This window comes from Molothrus ater, chromosome W, assembly GCF_012460135.2.
Source record: "Molothrus ater isolate BHLD 08-10-18 breed brown headed cowbird chromosome W, BPBGC_Mater_1.1, whole genome shotgun sequence".
Taxonomy (NCBI): domain Eukaryota; kingdom Metazoa; phylum Chordata; class Aves; order Passeriformes; family Icteridae; genus Molothrus; species Molothrus ater.
Window position 1 is genome coordinate 2,936,516 of NC_050510.2, and position 17,134 is coordinate 2,953,649.

Below are 17,134 nucleotides of genomic sequence, written 5' to 3' on the forward strand. Positions count from 1 at the left end.
ATTTCTCAAATATAAAAGACCAGTGTCTTTTGTAACTCATTTCTCCACCACATGGAAAGTTCTGCTCAGTACAGTATCACCATTAGACGGCTAAATAGTTTAAAATTTGCAGATATGTTGTTTATGTGTCTGTGTGAACTTCAGTCATGACTCTGCTATTCCTCTAAAATGTCACTCAGGATCACATGGTGTGGTACTAAATATACCCATGACACGATTCAAATATTTAAACTAGTTCTATTCTATAAATGTCACCAGTCAGTCTGTAACCCTTGTACCTTCTTTCCATCCTTGGCTAAAGTAACATGTGCAGTCTAATATAAAATAAAGGATAAACAACATTTATGTTCAACTACATGAATATCCACCTAAGAAAACAGAGCTGACAACTTTCTCTTTAAAATAATTCAAGAAAGTAAAGGGTTAATTGCAAAAAAAAAAAAGTTTGTTTATATTAAAAGTAGTAGTTCTGCAAGTTCCTTAAAGGGTAAAGTAGTTGTTTGTGCATTTATGATGATTCAGTCTCTGAAATGGATGGAATGGTTTCACCTCTGTGCAGATCACAGGATCACTGCAATATGACACTGCTGAAATAGTTTGAACAAGGCTGTAGGCATGAATCAAATGTCCTGAAGCTCAGTTGGTTAAAGCATGGTGCTAATAACACCAAGGTCATGGGTTTGATCCCTGTATGGGCTATTCCCTTAAGACTCAAACTTGATGATCCTTGTGCGTCCCTTCTAACTCAGAATATTCTGAATAGCAAGGGGAGTTTTGGTTGAATAGAATTTTGATAAGTTATTAATCTAAAAAAGGCATCTTTTTTGTGCTGGTAAGGGACCTGATCTAAAAAAAGTATTTCTTTTGAAGTCTATATTGGCTTTAACAAAGTCTGTAGTGTAGATGCATTGTGAAGAGGGAAAAGTGGTTTAATGCTCTAAAAGAAGCATAATTTTTTTTTCTCCCATCCTGTGATTCAGCAGCTCCACCTTAAATGATATTTGGAATCCTTTGGTTTGTTTATCAGCTAGTCCAACAATTTCTGCAGTGACATTTACTCAATCTTGGGGCTGGCTTTTGTCTCCACATTCTATGTATGGTAGGTTTTAGGTATATAAATAGAATTTTAAAACATAATACACTCCTGACAGAATATTAATGTTCTAAAGGCTGGTTACAGGTAGCTGAGCAAATCCTGGGGAGAGAAAAAAGGCTATGACCTCCAAGATCATGACCTTTCAGATTGCTTTTGCTAATTCACTCGAAGCCATAGATTACTGAATATTACTCTAGAAAAGGCAAATCCAATTTGGCTCTGAATTTGCTTACCCTTTATAGTGCTGATGTGGTGGGAGATCAGTAATAATTGTGTTCAGCTATGAAGAAAACTTGGTTTTTGCAGACACTTAATGCTATATGTTGTATGGCTTAGTGACTTGAAGTCAACATAGCATTTAATCCCCTCATAATTAATAATTTCACACATGAAATGAACACTCTCTATAAATTTTATCCACAAGATAGCTTTTAAGGAATTAATCAAAATTGTTCACCATAGGAGTAAACCTGTTGCATGGAAAATACATAGCAGATGTTACTCAGCCAATTGTTCTGTATTCCTTCATTCTGTAGAACAATATTTCTGCTTTCTTCAAGTTATAATGCAAGTACAAATGTCCTTTGAAATAAAACTTTAAAGGACTTATTACCAGTGACAAATTCCACTCTCAGAACTATTGAGCTGTACTTGAGCCAAAGGAATGCATAGTCCTGGAGGGATACAAAAGATATAGTAACTAGTTATCATGAGGCAAATCCAGTAGCCAAATTGTGAGCAGAATGACATAATAAAGGCAAAATGTATAAGGCTAGTTGTCAAAGCATTTTATAAAACTGTAAGTTATATTCAAATCCCAGGAGTCATCAAAATGTCTTGCATCACACTTGGCTAACATGAGAACAATCCCTCCATCTGACCCACAGGAAAACCACCTGGTGCTGGATACCAGCTGTTACATGTATATCTTACCCTCCACATTCAGCAATTAACAGATACACAATTGTGAGTACTGCTGAAGCTTGTATCTGCCATCTGCAATGGAAAGAAAAACAGAAATATTATAGGCTCTGGGTGACAACAGAGCATAACTGTGTGGGGTATGGGACAATCACTCCAGGCAATGGTAAGGTGTTGTGGTTTGAGAGGAAGTGAGTTTTTTGGGATGGTGTGGTCAAACCAATGGGTGCTCAGATTTGAATATTGGCACCTGGTGTGGCCACTGGGGACATGGATACACCTCTGAGAACACAGGGGTTAAAAGCAGAGAACTCCTAGGAAATGTCTCTCTTGGGTTCTGGCGGGGAAAACAGGTCAGACCTCCCCTGGCCCAGCTGCTGGCTGGGCGGGGGAGGGGAAGCCGGGGAAGCCATGTGGCCTAGCCCCGAGGATGGAAGGGTGGAGAAGCACCAAGAGGTATCGGGCAGCCACACCCCCACCCCCCCCCCCAAGAGACAGAGAGCAAGAGAGAGCACCTGTGCCACCTTGAAATTTGATATCATGTGCTGGCAGCACAGCCCCTCCGAGAAGGAGAAGGAGGGAGTGCAGCGAGGGCACGGTGAGAAGTCGTGGGAGTTCTGGGCAGGCAGAGCCTGAGATTTTAACCCTTTTCTTGAATAATGGAAACTTTACAAATACTGATCCTCCTGGATCTGAATGAGAAGAGAGATAGAGATGAAATGGAGGAGGAAATGGGCAAGTGTGATGAAAGTTCGTGCAAGTGAAAGATATCAGAAGAGTTGAGAAGAATCCTAGGTGGGAGGAGGTGATGGAGTGGCCTTTGGCTGGACTTTTCTTGTATAGCCATGGACAGAACCAGTTTTTTTTCCTGTGACACAGAGACTGCATCCAAGGGGAGGCAATGGCTCAGAGCCGAGAGAGTGCAGTGATGTTATGGGAGTGCATGAACAGAGACAACGGATGAGGAGGGTGGTGGTTGGTGCCCTCGATCTTCAGTGGAGCAGAAGATCTCTGTTCTTGAGACCCCTCGGCCCCAGGGGGTGAAATTTGGGGGGGACAGGTGTCCCAAAAGTGAGAGACTGTGCTCTTTTTGGAACTGGACAAAGCACCCTTAAAAGGAAAACCCTAGAAGCAGCCCTGGTCCATGTGCAGTGGTGAGAGCACTGGGCATGGAAGGAAGATGTCACGATGGCAATGATCTCCGGGCAGTGCCACATGTGACAGGAAACACAAGAGGTCTCAACTGTGTTTCCAGGGGAAGCCTATGGCACAAGGGAGGACTCCTCACTCCTTGATGAACTGAGAATTGATTATCTGAAGGGTGGTGATGGACCGAGAGTTGGTGATCTGAGGGATGGATGTATTGGAAATTTGGTGGGGGGAGGAGGAGTGTTTTTGGAAGGTTTTCATTCTTTCTGTGTGTTTCTTTTTACATATAGTTGTAGGTTAGTTAATAAAGTATTTTCTTCTTTATTTCTAAGTGGGAGCCTGCTTTGCTTATTCCTGGTCACATCTCACAGTAGACACCAGGGAGAATGTATTTTCATGGGGGCACTGGCATTGTGCCAGCATCAAACCATGACATAAGGAAAAGCAGAATATCTAATGACTTGATTAAGACCATCACATTATGACCAGTATTCTCGCAAGCCACTTGTATTGGATAGTTGGCGAGCCAAATCCAACAGTGATGCCATGTGCAGTAAACACAGGTGTACCCTCCCAGTTGCAGCACAGACTGGTATAGCCGTGCACAAAGTACATTTTTTGTATCTCTGTGACCTGCTATGGTATTTGAGAAGCTCCTGCTTCTTTCTAGCTGGCATTCTCTTTCTGCTATTCTTCTCATTAGCCTGCAATAACATCAATGATGTCTTAATCTTTGGATCTGAGTTAGCATTCCAATTTATATTTCCTCACTGTGAAACAGCAGTTCTCATTTATTTACTCTGGACTGTTGTGTTTCCTGATGTGCTAACTTTTGCATATCTGCATATAGAATATATACAGTGCTCTAGATTCAAGTCTTACACTGAAACAGTTCATTTTAGATAATTTCCCTGAATATTTCTAATAGTGTGCAAAGTAGGTTAGGTGATGAAATCCCTGACATCATACAATTAATAAAGAAAAGCTGTGTGTAATGTTGTGGAAAAACACTCATTACTATGGGAGTATCATCTGAGTGATCATCATGGTTGTGGTCTCTTGCTACAAATCCTAAATGTGTCCTTCAAATATATAAAATAAAATTACTAAACTTTATACTTAACTAAGATGCAGTTCAGTCCTATATGTTTCCAATAAAGTGCAAACATCTATGTAGCTTGTGGTGCATTGAAAGAACTAATTTCTACAGACTGATGCAGTTATAAACCAATTAGCAGAGTGGTGGGTTAACCCTGGCCAGCAGCTAAGCACCACACAACAGCTCATTCACTCTCCCAGCCCACTGGGACAGGGGAAGCAACAGGAAGAGGAAAATGAGAAAATTAATGGGTTGAGATAAAGATAGTTTAATAAGCAAAGGAAAGAGGATGAAAAAAAAAAAAGAAGAGTGATGCAAAGGCAATCACTCACCACTTCACCACTTTTCACAAGTAAACTGATGCCCAGCTAGTTTTCAAGCAATGGCTACCTTCCAAATCTCTCCTCCCCTCAGTTTTTATTGCTGAGCATGATGTTGTATGGCATGGAATATCCCTTTGGTCAGTCTTTGTCAGCTGTCCAGGTCCATATCTTTCCCATCCAGTTCCCTACATGTACTACAGGGACCTTATGTCCTTCTACAGCACATAGGAGTTTTGTTTGGGCAGGGCCAGGTCAGTTATTTGATTCTCTGGTATTAACCAGCCAAGTGGCTTCTGATAAATTTGCATCCCAATGCTTCTATGTTCCAGCACTTATTGCTTTCAGTACAGTCTTTACTAGTCCATTGTATCCTTCAGTGTTTTCAGAAGCTGGTTCATGATAGGGAATGTATTACATACAATCCTGTTTGGCAAAACACTGAAACAGGTTGCCCAGAGAGGTGGTAGATGCCCTATCCCTGGAAACACTCAAGGTCAGGTCAGACAGGGCTCTTAGCAACCTGATCTAGTTGAAGATGTCCTTGCCCATTGCAGGGGGGCTGGACTAGATGACCATTCAAGGTCCCTTCCAACCCAAACTGTTCTATGAAACTATGATCAATGCCATGTTTCTTGGCCAGGTGCTCATGAAGTTGTTTTGGAAAGGAGACCTCTTGTCTGACTCGATTCCTTCTGGGATGCTGTGCTGTCACAGAACTTGCTTTACAAGGATCAGGATGGTGTTTCAAGCAATGATATTAGTTACAAGGTGTTTTGAACCCTCCGCTGATCACCTCCACCATGGTAATCATGCAGTGCTTGCCTTGGTGGATTCATGGCAGTGTGATATAATGTGACTGTGGTCACAAGGGTTTTCAGGATGAAGAAGAGATGAGAATGTTGACTCCATGATCAGAAGGCTTGATTTATTATTTTATGATATATGTTACATTAGGACTATACTAAAAAGCAATAGAAAGGAAAGGTTTCTTCAGATGCTAGCTAAGCTAAGAATAGACAAGAATGAATAACAAAGATCTGTGTCTCAGACAGAGCAAGAGCCAGCTCTGCCATGAGTGGTCAAGAAATCCCAACATCCACAGGAGACCAATCACAGGTCTACCTGTTGCATTCCACAGCAGCAGATAACCATTGTTTACTTTAGTTGCTGAAACTGCAGCTTGTCACAAGGAAAAATCCTAAGAAAGGATTTTTCATGAAAGATGTCTGCGACAATATAATTGATCTTCCATGGCCTCCCCATATTGATATTGTAGCCACCGTTCCCTATATCAGAGAGACTGTACTTGCCTTGCTTGATTATGGTGCATGTTTTGCTTTCATGGAAAACCTGTGTGATGTCTTCAGGGTTCATGCCCATCTCTGGATGTGTACGTTGCATTTCTTCCTAGATGTGCAGATATTGCATGGACCCACTGAGCTACAAATGACTCATCCTTATACTCCCAGTCCAGGTCCATCTGAGCCACTTCAATTTTACAACCTTGTCTACCTGTTTGTTGTGTCGATGTTCTTCAGTAGCCCAGTTCTTAGGCACATGAGCATCTATATATGATGTACTTTTACAGCAAGTTTCTCTACCTGGGCAGCAATGTCCTGCCACAATGCATCAGCCCAGATGGGTTTACCTCTGTGCTGCCAATTGGTTGTCTTCTACTGCTGTAGCCAACCTCATAGTACATTTCCCACCATCCATGAGTTAGGAGAGAGAATACTCTCCACTTTTGTTCAGTAATCTCTAGGGCCAGTTGAATGGCTTTCACTTCTGCTGACTCAACTCACCTTATCCTTTGATGGCCATTACTGAAACTTGGTGGGACGAATACCATGACTGGTGTGCTATTGCCAATGGTGACAGGCTTTCCAGGAGGGACAGGCAAGGAAGGAGGGGTGGAGGCGTTGTCCTCTATGTCAAAAAATTGATAGATTGTGAAAAGCCATCTTTGAAGAATAGCCATGGGCAAGTCGAAAGCTTATGGGTAAGAATTAGAGACCAAAGCAACAAAGGGAACCCTATGGCTGGTGTTTACTACAGACCACCCCATCAAGGGGAGCCTATTAATGAAACCTTCTTGCTCCAGCTACAGGAGGCATTGTGTTTGCAGGCTCTTGTCCTCCTGGGGGATTTCAACCACCCCAACATCTGTCAGAGAAGTATCACACTGAGCCAAAGGCAATCCAGGAGACTCCTGGAGTATATCAAGGATCACTTCGTAAGCCAGGTAATAGACAGCCCTACCAGAGGGGATGCAATACTGGGCCTGATGATCACCAACAAAAGTGAGCTAATTGGTGACATCAGGATTAGAGGCAGCCTGGGCTACAGTGATCATGTGCTGTTAGAGTTCGCAGTCCTGAGGTATATGGGTCAGGCAAAGAGTAAAGTCAAGACCCTGAATTTCAGGAAAGCAAACTTCCAACTGTTCAAAGAGTTAGTCAATAGGACATGCTGTGAAACTGTGCTCACACACAGGCATTCCAAGCATCACAAAATGTCAAGACATCTTTTCCAGTCTCTGACAGCTGGTCAAACTAAAGAGCAAGAAAGGAATGCACAGGCAGTGGAAGCAGGGACAGGTATCCTCAGAAGAGTACAGGAGCTTTTCCCAGTTGTATAGGGATGGGGTCAGGATGGTCAAGGAGCAGCTGAAATTGTCAAGGGACACAAAGAATAATAAGGGCTATAGATATAAGGTATATCAGCTAGAAAAGGAAGGCCAAAGAAAGTGTATCCCCTCTGACAAACATGACTTGCAAACTGGTAGCAATGGACAAGGAAAAGGCTGAGGTACTCAATAAATTTTTGCCTCAGCCTTCAATGGTAATCTCTCTTCCCATACCTCTCAAGTGAATGCATCTCAAGGCAAAGACTGGGGGAATGAAGTCCCTCCAACTGTAAGAGAAGATCAAGTTTGAGACCACCTGAGAAACTTGAACACACACAAGTCCATGGCCCTCAACAAGATGCTTCCCAGAGTTCTGAGGGAACTGGCAGATGTAGTTGCAAAGACATTCTCCATGATATTTGAAAGTCCTGGCAGTCAGGTGAAGTCCCAAGTGACTGGAAAAAGGGAAACATTTCACCCATTTTTAAAAAGGTTAAAAAAGAGGACTGGGAACTACAGACCTGTCAGCCTCGCCTCTGTGCCTGGGAGGATAATGCAGCAGATCTTCCTGGAAGTTAGGCTGAAGCTATATGGAAGTCAGGAAAGTGATTAGAGACAGTCAACATGGCTTCACCAAGGGCAAATCATGACTGACTCATCTAGTACCCTCATATGATGGAGTGACTGCACCAGCAGACAAAGGAAGAGCTACAGATATCAAATATCTGGACATCTGTAAGGCCTTTGACACAGTCTCCTATCACATTCTTGCCTCTGAATTGGAGAGAGATGAATTTGAGGGATAGACAGATGGATTGGGGTTTAACCCCAGTAGGCAGCTAAGCTTCCTAGTGCACCTCCTCAAGTTATGTCTCCGAGGAGAAAAGGGTAAAGGTGTAATTGCTGACTGTGAAAAACAAGGTTCACTCTACTGGTAAAATTTAAAAGTTTAATAAAGGACAATAGAAGACAAAGACAATAAAGCAAAGTTTTTAATGGTTGGGTGCTTGGCATTCTGCCAAGAGCACACCTGCTATTTTGGAAACACCCTTTATATATCATTTCTATTGCATCAGCCTGTTGCATATTCATAAACAATTATGCATATTTAAACTTTTCCCCAAACTAGTTTACATGTTCCAAGAACTGTTTAGCATGGCTCCTCCTTGGTCCGCCTTTTTAGAATATGTATTTCTTGGCTGTGGTTTTAGTCCATTCTTATCATCACCTTCAGTTTTGGGCTTTAGTCCATACTTTCTACTGATGGTAAGTGTTGATAGTTGGCATATCAGTAGCAGGAGTCCTCATCATATGGTCATTGGATATTATCCCAACCAAGCAGGCAGTTCAATTGCCACAAGCATAACTATATCAGCTATTTCACTACTAAGTTTATTTAATACCATAAATAAAAATGATTCCTTTATATCAAAGTTACTTTAACATTATACATATAGCATCCATTTCAATATTTGTGAAAAGCCAATATTATAATATGTATCTATAATGACTGTCTTCATGAAATGGTGCTTGGAGTACTGAGACAACAGTAATGTAGGACCCAAATATCAGATGAGCATAATGTCCTAGGTAACCCAAAATGTTATTGTATTCCATATCTGTCTGTGCCCAAGAACTGTTACTGTTTAAGGCCCAGTGGCTCGGCCAGAACCGGAATTGTGGGGCAGCCGGGCAGTGCCGGTCCCTTTAAAAGGTCAGGGCACCCAAGCTGACTTCCTCCTTTGCCTGGTGGCTTTTGAAGCCAGAGGTTCTGCCTCAGAGGGGGTTGTTTCGGGCGGGTTTCTGGGCTTGCAACAGTAGCAACTCAGAAAAACTGCATTTCGCAATGAGAAACTGTTTCAGAGTGAATTTTGCAAACCCTATCGACACTGCAAAGCTTGAGCCAGTCCCTGGGGCCAGGCCACCCTGTGTCGGTCCCGACAGACCAGTTCTTCTCCCCCCAACACACCCCTAGCGAGTATGACAGCAGCACCAACACCGGTGCAGTCCAGCAGGTGGCAGGAGGAAGCAGCGAGAGGCAGAGCTTACTCCACATGTGCAGGCAATTCTTCATCTGCCACTAGAACTGCTCTGTAAGGTCCTATCTTCCCGGGACGGTGTTGTTTTATTTGTCCGCTATCTTTTTCCCTTTGTCTCCCGGACCGTGCAGTGGACTGCAGCGCACCATCTTGAGGGAGACAGCTGATGCCATTTTCCTGTTGCCGTTTTGCTTGCTAGTAAACTGTTATGTTTTCATTCATACCTACTTGCATTTTGTTTTTCCTTATTAGTGGAAAATGATTGGTTTCAACTTGAAACTAGGGGGATGTACCTCATTTTAGTGCCCAACTCTTTAAATTATCTTAAACCAAGATGCATAGCTACCACTATAGCTTAACACTGCCAGGCGGAACCTGGGCAGAATGGGGGAAGACTACAGAGCCCTGGGGGTGCAAGCAAAAAGTATTGGTGCCCAAGTTATCTTTTCCTCCATTTTAGGATTACAGCCAGAAATAGATGTATAAGTCAAATCAACTTCTAGCCTTGTGGTTGGTGGTGTTGTGAAAAACAGAGTTCATTCTTTAGAATTTTTAAAAGTTTAATAAAGTATAAAAGAAGGACAAATAGATAATCCAGCACTGGGGTGCTTTTGGCAAACGGCCAAAGAGCACAGAGGTAGCTTAAAATCATGTTCTCTATATACGGTTACACTGCTGGGGTTACATATATATTCATTAGCTTATACATTATTCAAACATTCTTGAGAGCTTTTGATGTTGCAGGGACTCATTTTTGTTTTGGCTTTACATTTTGATTTATCTGCATGACATCCTGTAGATCAAGTCAATATATTTTATTCCTTCTCTGATAAGAGGAGTTAACGAGCTCTTCTCTAAGTCTTCTCTGGTGCTCTGGTTTGTGTCACCGCTATCACTTGGAGAGGTCAGTCAGTGGATTGCTTTATACTGTTCTCTTAGTTACACAAAAGCCTTTTAACATCTTATGTTTTGCTAAGGTCTACAGTATAATACATTTATCATGCTACTAGTTCTATAAGCTATATGTAGGTATTCATTACACTATTATTTCTATGAGCTATACAGTTCGTACTTAAACTGATAGATTATGTTATATTAACAAGCAGCTAAAAGGACTTGTAAATTGTACCATATCTAAATACTTATGATCAATAACAACGTGCAAAATCTAATACATAAATGCAAAAGCCAATATTATATGGTCATTTTTAACACCGTTGTGAAGGTTTTGACTTTTATGATGGGACATTCTTCAATGACTATAGCCTATTAGGGAGGAATGGGATCCACCTGTCTAGCTGCCTCCCAAGATGAGAACCAGAAGACCAACCACCTCAAATGTATGTATACCAATGCCCATAGCCTGGGGAATAAACAGGAGGAACTGGAGCTCTGCATCCAGTTAGAAAGTTATAATACCATAAGAATAATTGAAACATGGTGGAACAATTCACATGACTGGAGGTTCACAATGGATGGCTATAGGCTGTTTCATAAAACAGGCAGGGAGGAAGAGGAGGAGTTGTGCTCGATATCAGGGAGAACCTTAAATGTATAAAAGTAAACTACAACATCTGTGGAAGCCTTATGGAATGACTCTGAGTCAAGATGAGAAGAGTTGTTTCTGTAGGGGGATCTTACAGTAGACATCTACTACTGACCTCCAAACCAAGCCTGTAAGACCAACAAAGCAATATTTGGGTCACTTCAGCAAGCTTTGGCCCAACAGAACCTGGTTTTTATGGATGACTTCAGCTATCCTGACATTTGTTGGAAGAACAATACAGCAATTCACATGCCATCTGATGTATGGGTCTCCTTGAGCCAGGTCTTATAAGCTCTTGGAGATCTATGTCACACCCGAGATAGCTCAGCCACCTCAGATGGCATAAAATCAGCAGGATGGCTTCTGTGGTAGTGTTGGAAACAGAAAAGTTTTAATAAAAGGCAAAATAACAAAGCTCTTTACAGAGAAAAACTGAGCCAGGGGCAAGAGACTTTTGCTCCTGGTAAAACACCTCACAAAAGCAATCAGTTCCTTTGTTGTCTTCTTTTTCTAGTAAATTGCTTAGGCGGGACTTTTTGGCTTCTGTCCAATTAGCTATCCTTAAGTTTGAAGTGAAGTCCCCAAGGTCCTATGAGGTATCTTTTTACCTAAATGAGGAGAGAAACTTCTGGGCTTTTTCCCTTTTTAAGGAGACAAAGGATAATTTTGTCACTCCGTCAACAGGGGGCACATTCCTACAGTCATCCATCAAATTCCTGGAATGCATAAAGAACTGCTTCCTCATAGAAATGTTAGATGTGCCAACCAGAAATGAGGTGATAGCCTTGGCTGTAGTGATCACAGTATTATGGAGTTTGGGGTCCAGCTGAGCATGCTGAAAGTTAGTACTAAGACAAAGGTTTTAGATTTTAGAAGAGCAATCTTCAGCTCACTCAGAGCTCATTTGGGAGGGATTCTGTGGGAAGCTTCCATGGAGGATAAAGGAGCCAGAGAGTGCTCAGAGTTTTTCAGGAACGTTTTCCTGGAAGCACAAAGACAGTTCATCCCCTTTAAAGGTAAGAGAAGTAGGTGGAGCAAGACACTCTCTTAGCTTAACTGTAAGCTTCTGAGTCTGCTCAAAACCAAAAGTGAAGGATACCAGAGATGGAAAAGCAGGCATATACACATTGAGAATTACAAGAGCATTGCCAGGGTGAGTAGAGATGCAGTTAGAATTGAAATCAGCCAGATATGTCAAAAAACAGAAGAAAGGGTTCTTCAGGTACATACCCAACAAGCAGAAACAGATGGAAAATATTGGTCCACTGTTAAACAGGAGATGTGAATTAATCACCAAAAATTCTGAAAAGGCAGAGGTTCTCAAAACTTTATTCATCTCTGTCTTTACCAGCACTATGCGGCCCCAGGACCTGGTAACAAAATTCCAGGCTGATGCAAACACAGACCCACCATCAGTGAAGGAAGAGTTGGTGTGTGAACTATTACAAGAGCTTGGCCCCTGCAAATCAGTGAGCTCTGAAAATATCCACCCAAGGGTGTTAAAGATGTCTGATGCCATTGTGAGCTCACTCTTCATGATGTTTGAGAACTCATGGAGCTCAGGGGATGTGCCAGAAAACTGGAAGAAGGCTAATTTTTATGGCTTGGGGGTTTTCAGGGTCTGTCTGACCCCGGCTGATGCAGGTGTCCAGATAGGGAAATCCTGCTAAGCACAACCTGTCCAGGTCCCTCAGGCAGGCTCCCAGCCGCAGGCAGTCTTAGCAAGCAGCTCAGTTCTTAAGTAAGATCAGCTCTTGGGTGAATTCAGCTCTTTAGTGATTTCAGCTCTGCTTGCTAAATGCCTCGGCAGACGCAGGGAGAGAGAGAAGTCTGTATGAGGTTCCACAAAGGTGTCTTTATTGGCAGCTTCTGTGAAGGGTGACAGTGACAGCTCTTCTGCTGAACAGCACAGAAGTAGGAGTTTATATAGGGTATAGGGGTTTTGGGAAACAGTCCAATAGTAAGGCTTGAGGTGAATATGACCTATGGCCTTACAGAGAGATGACAAGGGTCCGAAGGCGGAAGAGGGGCTTCTTTGGTCCAGTCATTGTGACTAGGCATTTCTTATCTTAGGCAACTGACCTCCAGGGAGACCTTGCAGGCCCTGTGGCTGCTACAGCTAATGTCACCCTCATCTACAAGAAGGACTTAAAGGAGGATCCAGGAAATTATAGGCCCATCAGTCTTACTTCAGTCCCTGGAACAAATCCTCCTGGGGGCTTTCACAAGTCAGATGAAGTATGTGATTGGGAAAACCAGCCCAGATTCACCAAGGGCAAATAGTGTTTGACAAACCTGATCATCTTCTACGACAAAGTAACCTACTTGGTTGATATGGGATGAGCAATGGATGCCACCTACCTGGGTTTCTCCGAGGCTTTTGATACAGTTTCACACGGACTCTTTTTAGAGAAATTGATGCATTATGGTCTAGACAAGTTGTCTGTATGGTGGGTGGGGGACTGGCTGACAGACCACACCCAGAGGATTGTGGCAAATAGTTCCTTTTCAAATTGGCAACCTGTCACAAGTAGGGTCCCTCAGGAATGGATATTGGGCCCAATGCTGTTTAATATCTTCATAAGATTTGGATAATGATGGGATCAAGTGTTTGTCAATGATACCGAACTGAGTGGGGAAGTAGGCACCTCATAAGGGAGAGCCACCCTGTAGGAAGACCTGGATAGGCTGAAAGAGTGGACTGACAAGAACCTTATGCAGTTCAACAAGTACAAGTGTAAGGTCTTGCACATGGGAAAACATAATCCAGGAGTGCAGCACAGGCTGAGATCTACCTGGCTGGAGAGCAGCTCTATGGAAAGGGACCTAAGGATCCTGGTGGACAAAAAGCTCAATATGAGTGAACAGTGTGCTGCTGTGGAAAAGAAAGTCAACAGAATTCTGGCTTGAATCAACCAGTAGAGATGACAAAGTCATTATCCCAGTCTTCTCATACCATGCCAGGAATACTGTGTCCAGTTTTGGTCCCTGCTACACAAAAGATGTGGACAAGACTGAGAGAGTCCACAAAAGGGACAAAAAGATGATCAAATGAGTGGGAAATCTGCCATATGAGGAAAGGCTGAGAGAACTGGGTTGGTTCAGCCCTGAGAAGGCTTAGGGGACACCTTATCACCATGTTCCAGTATTTAAAGGGTGGCTACAAAGAAGATGGAGACTCTTTTTACAAAGAGTCACATGTAAAAGACAAGGGGTAATGGATACGAGTTACTCCTGGAGAGATTCCGATTGGACACAAGAAGAAATTTGTTCACAGTAAGAACAATCAGCTCTTGGAATAATTTCCCCAGGGAAGTGGTGGATTCTCCAACATTGGACACTTTTACAATTTAGCTGGACAGGGTGCTGGGCCATCTGGTCTAGACCTTGCTTTTTCCAAGAAATGTTGGACCAGAAGATCCTTGACATACCTAGCATTATACAATTCTATGAAATCTGAAACACATCTCCTATGTTTCTCATCTGCCATATGTGACTGAAGTACAAAGTAGATATTGCTTTGCAAGTCAAATTCTGAGGAAGAAAAAAATGCATTCTCTTTTGAGGAAGAAAAAATATGCATTCTTTTCTTCAGTCTTTTATAGAATGGGCCATTTTCTCTGTTAGACGCCGAGATCTCCTGTACTGTAGACATAATCCCAAAACCATAGCTGCACCGGGAACATACTGCTGGGAATAATTAACAGACCATGCAAATTTCTGATAAGTATCTTCCTGGATTATCTTCCCAGAGCAGTATTGCCCACCATGACTTCCTCTCTCTAAACAGCTATCTCTTTTCTTCCCTAGCTCACTGAAAATACATACTACAGGAATTTTATAGGAACATGTCATAAGGCAAGCTCTACACATTTTCATCTTTAAAAGAGCCCTCCCTCCACCACCCTACTCCTCAAACTAAGAACATTATTGAATTGCAGCAAGGCCTCTAAATTTGAAATCCTTTATGTTCATTCTTATTTTAAAGTTTTGTGTAGTACGTAGTACATGCAGTATAAATGCAAAAGAGATTCTCTCTTTGTCTTGAAGAATGAAAAATCACCATTTCTTGAGAGACAAACATAATCCTAGTTTGGTACTTCAAGACTGATTGTCACATGAAAAAGGGAGATTTCCTCAACCGTTAGTGTGGGGAGATTTACTTGATCATTAATATTTAATGTCTGTCTATTGTATTTGCTGGGACCCCTGTGGCAGGGAGGAAGGAATGATGAATCTGACTCCATGTTCTCAGAAGGCTAATTTATTATTTTATGATACTAAATTATATAAAAGAATGCTATACTAAACTATACTAAAGAATACAGAAAGGATACTTCCAGAATGCTAAAAAGATAATGAAAACTCATGACTCTCTCCATAGTCCTGACACAGCTTGGCACTGATTGGCCATTGAGTCAAAACACTCACACCAGAAACCCAATGAAACAATCACCAGTTGGATAAGCAATCTCCAAACACATTCCACATGAGCAAAACAGAGGAGAAGCAAATGAGATAAAATTGTTTTCCTTTTTCTCTGAGGCTTCTCAGCTTCCCAGGAGAAAAATCTTGGGCGAAGGGATTTTTCAGAAAATGTGAATGTGACATCTGTCAGTGCCCCAGGAAAGCCAAGACCCTTGTGCCTGACCAGTCTGTCAGCATCCCCTTATGGGGACCCTTCACTGAGCAGTCCTGCTGGATTGGAGGGCAGTTCAACTGATTTATTCAGGGAAATATGCCAACAGGATAAGGGAGACCCCTCAGTGTGTCTTCCCAATTTATGACCCTTCAGTGGGCCTTCCACTGTATTCAAGTATATTCCCTGCTGCCGGTGATTGCCAGCGCCCATGAAGGACTCACACTAACAGTTCACAGAATAACACTCTTTATTAATATAAAATTGTGACAGGTTAAGGTTCAAGGATTGCCAGTCATAGTTTCTGACTGCAAAAACATATTCAAAGCAACATACAGACAAGCTCTAATCCCCAGTAAAAGTATTCAGTGCGCATAGAATATGGTTCTTACCCAACAGGCATCCCTATGGGAGAAAAGACAGGTTCAGCCCATCGACTGATCCCAGCAGTTATGATGGAGTCTTCCCTAACTTTCTCCCCATTCTTGACTTACTTTTATGCTATTTCTTTGTGTTTAGGTGGAGCTAGATTGACTCCAGTCATTCATACCTTTGTTACTGATTGGTGTAAAATTCTCTCACTTCACTTTTAAAGATACAGTAAAAAAAATATAGAGCACATTTCCAGTGAGGAGTGGTTGTACCTTTGAGGTGGGTAACTTTGTGATGGAGGTGGGCTCTAACATTATAATTAGGCTATAATGGACCAAGTTCATCTGAGGAGAACGATTTCACCACAGTTGTTGGCTCGGCAGCAAGACATCTTCTATCTCCCTTGGTTGACAGGTGCTATGTGGTTTATCAGCTGCAAAGTACAATTGAGTTCCCCTCACTGGAAGGATTTCAATAGAGCCTGGCTGCAGTGTTTTCACTCCAGCCTCTGTTCCATCACCCTTAGCAGGTCCTATGGTTGCAGATTGTGGGTATGGGGAATTATTATGGAATGGGTCTTGAGCATGCCAACCACATTCCACCAAGGGAGCAGCAACTGTATATTACCCTATAATTTCTGTACTGTTATAACTTCTGTTAGGATGTGAATATAGCTTCTCAGTTTCCTCTAATTTTACACCCAGCCATCTTTCCACACTGATCCAGAAAATGCTACTTATAATGTGCCTCTGCTAAGTGACACCTTGTGGCTTGAAGATGTCTTCTTACTTTGCTTTCTTTAGTCATATTCGTTGTTCTGAAAGATGATTGTATACTTCCTGTTTTCATGTGTCTGTTTAAAGCCCACAATGCATTTCTTCCATGTATTTGTTCAGTCTCCTGTTGAACCCATGGAAATATCTTGCATATATGGTATCCTTTGAGAAGAGGAGAGTGTCCAAAGGAGGACAACAAAGATGGTGAAGAGTCTTGAGGGGAAGCCTTAGGAGGAGTAGCTGAGGCTGCTTGGTCTGTTCACCCTGGAGAAGAAGAGACTGAGGGGAGACCTGATTGCACTCTACAACTTCCTCATGAGGGGAAGAGGAGGGGCAGACACTGATCTCTGTGGTGCTCAGTGACAGGACCCAAGGGAATGGCCTGAAGTTGCGTCAGGAGAGGTTTAGGTTGGATATTAGAAAAACGTTCTTCACCCAGAGGATGGTTGGGCACTGGAACAGGCACCCCAGGGAGGTGGTCACAGCATCAAGCCTGACAGAGTTCAAGAAGCATTCGGACAATGGTCTCAAGCACATGGTGTGTGACT